This window comes from Camellia sinensis, chromosome 6 (assembly GCF_055761805.1).
Source record: "Camellia sinensis isolate YWXY chromosome 6, ASM5576180v1, whole genome shotgun sequence".
NCBI lineage: Eukaryota > Viridiplantae > Streptophyta > Magnoliopsida > Ericales > Theaceae > Camellia > Camellia sinensis.
Window position 1 is genome coordinate 77,096,747 of NC_138966.1, and position 5,602 is coordinate 77,102,348.

Consider the following 5,602-nt stretch of genomic DNA (forward strand, 5'->3'; position numbering starts at 1 on the left):
GAATTTTTTGGGATTCACCATCGAAGTCAAATGGTAGCTGCGCAAAGGAAAATTATTTGATTTTATTAATTAACTAAGTTGATTGGTTGATTAATTAATTGAATAAAATAATTTAGATTTGATAGTTAAGGTAAGTCTTAACCATTCTTAAGAATTAGGAGGTTGTTGAGACTTATCTCCTAAATTGGTGCTTTATCTCTTACTTTGTTACTAAGTTGGTTGCTATGGATGAAGATTACATAGGATTTGAAGATTTGGCAAATCAACAAGAAGACTACAAAAGTGAAACCAATTTTCCCAACTCAAGGAAAGTGGAGTTTTTATGGGACGCGTGTCAGCTTGGAAAGAGATATGAAATCAACAATGTATGACAAATGAGGAACCATTTTTCCCAAATAATGCAAGATTGGATTTTTTGGTTTGTTGTGGATAAACATACATGGCAAATGAAGAGGCTTTGAGGATCAATCCAAATGACTCTTTTCTCTAAATCATGTATTCTTAAGAGACACGTGGTGGCTTCATGGTGCTTGATAGACCAAGCCAAAACTATAAAGATAGGTGAGAGGGTAATTTGTGTAACCCAAATTGGGCCGAGCTAGGTGGAAGTGGCTTTAAGGCTTGGGCCGCGTGATGGGCGGAGCTATATCTTGAAGATAGCTTGGTTTGGGCCGAGCAAAGGCTAGGCCAATCAAAGGTGTTTGACCGGACTAGTAAATGTCCATACTGTTGGACTTAACTACTTCCTAAAGCCAATCAATGTTTTGACAGAGTTACAAGGAAACACGGTTAAATGGAACTAAGAATGAACTTTAACCGAGCTAGAAAAGAGCCGCGCAATGTTAGCATGGTAGTGCGTTGTGCAAACCCTGCACAGCGCTGCAGGTTACACGGCTAAGTTAGTGGTAGACAGAGCAAAGTTAGCTCGGCTGATCGGCAAGAAGCTACGCAAAGAGTTATGCCATCTCACTTGGCTTGCAGTGAAGAGAGTGCTAAAGGATAAATATTATCCTTAGGGAATGTGATTCCTAGGAGGACTGTGCAAAGGAAAGTTAGAGTCCTGCTAGGATTGTGCCATGTAGAACTTACAAAAACTCAAACCAAACCCTAATCTCAGATATTTCAATTATTATTTCCGAAGTCATAGAGCTCTTGTCTCCCTAGTCTACTTGTTGACTTAGGCATTGGAGGGGTTCTCGACACACATCCGCTAGCTAGTTCATGTTTGTGATTTATGTGTTATGATGACGTTTGAAGGAGGGCAAGCTTGATCAACAGGATTATATAAGTAAAGATTATTTCATACTCGTACAATAAGCATTATCCATGAAGGCCAAAAACCATTTCCATTCTTGGGAGTCAAGTTAAGGATTAAGGACACATGCCAACAGGAGATGATATCACATTCCTGGTAGTTGAGCAGAAATAGGGGCTTCCCCAACACTATATAAAGGACTCTAAGTGCAACATTCAAAAGGTCCCCGACCAAACAACTCGACCAAAAGTCTTTCAATACATTTAGCTTAGCTTTATAGTTGTAACTTAACTAGGGCTGTAAATGAACCGAGCTGTTCATGAACAAGGTCGGCTCGGCTCATTTAGTAAACGAGCCAAGCTCAAGTTAGAATAATCTCGAGTCGTTTATCTTTATTTAAATTATATAATAAATATATTATTTATATATTAAATAATATAAATAATATTTTTTAAAAAAAATCTTATCAAACCGAGCCGTGCCGAGCTCGAGTTTCATTAATATTAATGAGCCGAGTCAAGCTCGAGCCTAGTTACTTCTCAAGCCGAGCTCAAGCTCTGTAAGTAAATGAGCTGAGCTCGAGCTCAACAATTCTCGGTTCGGCTCGATTCGTTTGCATCCGTAAACTTAACTTAACTTCTTAGCTCAATATAGATAAATTAGATTAGTCAATTGTACTTCATTTGTCAATCAATGAAAATTCAATTCCAGTTTAGCCTATCTTTAGCACCTATCAAATTTAGTAAAAGTCCTCTTTATTGGAGCAAGATCCGAACCAGCAGCGGTTGCTCTAATCCACACACAATCATTTCTCTATGTTAGAAGTCAGAAATAGTCAAACATTCTTATACCTTGAATTGGGTTCACAAATTATAGCACGCCTGTAATCAAATATATAAATGCAAGCGTTCGCGTTTGTCCCTCAAGAGTTTCTAAGTGGTAAGCATGAGTTTCTAAGGTGATAAACATAATACGAATTTATAATTAATTTAAATTATAAAAGATCATTACACTCACCCTTAAATAATAGAATAAAACTTTTTCATTTCAAATATAAAATAGAAAGCATCACAACCCGTCTAAATCACAATATTGTGATATATAACTTGAGTTCATATAGTAGTGTGTAAATAACACTAACTTTTACAAGAAAAAATTGCAGAAGATATATTAAATTGAGGTGACTTTTTTGGATGTTCCCAAACAACCACTCAGCACTTTTAGAATTTTCTCCAATACTAAAGCAATATTATACATCGCAACAAATTGTGATATGATTTTAATATTTTGTGATATGACAATCATATTAAAATTCTATTTCAGATAATTTCAAATCTCAATATATATCGTTAGACATATTGTGTTAATTTTTAATTTTTAGGAAAAAATATAATTCGGTGTATATTTAAAAAAAAAATTACAAATAAATGGTAAATTTTTCAAAATACTAATTTTTTTTTTATGTTTTTGTAAATTTTTTTTTAAATCCAACTAAATTGTAATTCATCCTAATTTTTCATAAGGAAATTACAATTCAAATGTATTTTCAAAAATAATTACATAAATATAAAAAGATATATAATTCTAATAATTAAAATTTATAAATTTTATCATGAATTTGTAAAAGAAATTCAATCATCTACTTATGGTTATTTTCCCATTTTTTATTCATGATAGTAATTACCAGCAACACACAGGTCACGAGGAAATTATAATATCACCTCAACAGTAAGAGACTCCTCTCCGTATGGTGTTTTTCTCTATTAGAAATCCTTTTGGGCGAACATTCAGATATTCTTCAAACTTTGTATTTGATTGATGAATTTTGGTAAAGATAAAAAAATAAAATAAAAAATGTATTTCACTCATCTTTTTCTTTTTCTTTCTGAATCTCTAACCCAATCCATGAACTAATCACAACCAAAAAAAAAATGTAGTGATGACGCTGGTGCTCCTTACTTTCACACCTTTGTTAAGCCTAAACAACCCTTTTTTTTTTTTTTCCTCAAATGGGTTTATAATGAGATTATTTTACAGACACGCAAGTGATATTTGATAGAATTAAAAATTAAATTTTATATTTTTTTAAAATAAAGAATTGTTTGATACAAATTTTAGTATGAATATGAAACAAATAGTTTGATATGTACAAAATAAATTTGAAATATATTATTTTTAAAATTTCCTTTCTAATTTTTATATTCTAGTGGTGAGAGGTGGTTTAGTTGGCAGCAACAATGGCTATTGTGCCAATGATAACGATGATGTCAATCATAATGGTAAAGATGGAAGAATAGTAGTTGTGGAAATTGTGGAAAGGTGTAGCAGAGATTGTTATGAAAAATAGAGAGACTGTATATTGAATTGAATGAATAATACAATAGGAGAAGCCTGTACATATACGCAAAAAGGAAACCTAAATAGGTACAGAAAAAGATAGAGATAAGACTAGAAGGAGATAGAGATAGAGAGAGATACAATACAAATAGATAAGATACATCTATAATAATATACAGTTAACACCCCCCCCTAAAGTTCAAGGTGGTAAGTCAGATATCAACTTGAGCTTGGAGAGGAGATCAGAGAAGCGGCCTAGAAGATGAGCTTTGGTGAAGAGGTCGGCAGTCTGATCAGTAGAGGTAACAAAGAGAAGACGAACATGGCCACTAGTAACATGCTGTTGTATGAAGTGGCAATCAATCTCAATATGCTTGGTGCGATCATGGAAGACATCGTTATGGGCAATCTGAATAACACTTTGATTGTCACAATAAAGATTGATGGCAGCTGAATGAGAAACACCCATGTCAGAAAGAAGCCAACGAAGCCACACAAGCTCCTGAGTAGTGTTAGCAAGAGCACGATACTCAGCCTTGGTACTAGAACGAGTAAGAAGGGTTTGCTTCTTGCTACGCCAGGAAATGAGAGAGTTGCCCAAGAAGAAGCAGAACCCAGTAGTGGAACGACGATCAGTAGGATCCCCTGCCCAATTGGTATCAGAAAAGGCATGCAGCTGTAGAGAAGAGTGAGAGGAGTAGTGAAGACCATGAAACAGAGTTCCTTTGAGATAGCGCAAAATGCGAACCAGAGCAGCATAGTGTGGAGAGCGAGTAGCAGTCATAAATTGACTAACAATGTGAACAGCATAACCAATATCTGGACGAGTAACTGTGAGATAGACAAGGCTACCAACTAACTAACGATATAAAGTGGCATCTGATAATAGGGGGCCGTCAAGAGGTGTAAGACGAGTCTGAGGATCAACTGGAGTACTGACAGTCTTGCAATCAGTAAGGCTAGCACGAGCCAAGAGATCAGAAGTATACTTGGCCTGGATAAAAAAATAACCAGAGGAATCTTGAGAAATTTCCAAGCCAAGGAAGTAGTTAAGTGCACCCAAATTTTTCATCTCAAACTAGCGATGAAGAAACTGTTTGAGACTAGAAATACCCACTGTGTCATCTCCAGTGATAATCATATCATCCACATAGAGAAGAAGAAGAATAGTACCGCGCTCTGTCTTACGGATAAACAAGGCAGAATCATGGGCATTGGAAGAAAAACCAAAGTGACGAATGGTAGAGCTGAACTTGGCAAACCAGGCACGTGGAGCTTGTTTCAAACCATACAAAGCACGGCGGAGTTTGCAAACCTTGTTTGAAGGAACAGAAGAACTAGGAGGGGGTTGCATATAAACTTCCTCAGTGAAATCACCATTGAGAAATGCATTCTTGACATCCATCTGAGAAAAGTGCCATTGGCGAGCAGCAGCAACGGCAAGTAAGCTGCGAACTGAAGTAAGACGGGCAACAGGAGCAAATGTTTCCTCATAGTCAATCCCATATTCTTGACTAAATCCCTGGGCGACAAGGCAAGCTTTGTAACGCTCAATGGAACCATTAGCATGACTTTCGATCTTGTAGACCCATTTGCAACTAACAGTACGCTTTCCAGGAGAAAGATCAACCACATCTCAGGTATGAGTTTGATCGAAAGCCTACAGTTCATCAGTTATAGCTTGTTGCCAAAGAGGGTTAGAAGAAGCTTCTTGATAAGAAGTAGGTTCATGAGAGCAAAAGGCAGTGGAACCAACAATATAATCACGGAGAAGAACAGAAGGTTGCCTTACCTGTGTAGAATGACGCTTAGGTGGAGGAGGAACCTCAATGGAAATAAGTTCCGGAGGAACCTCCACCGGTGCTGGAGAAGGCGTAGGGCCATCAGCTGACACAAGATCTTCAGGATGGACGATAGGCGTAGGCGGCTGTGCAAGCATGGAGCCAGAATCTGCATCAAAGTCATCAGAAAATAGATTTATAGAAATATCAGTGAAGACTGGTGAGTGGG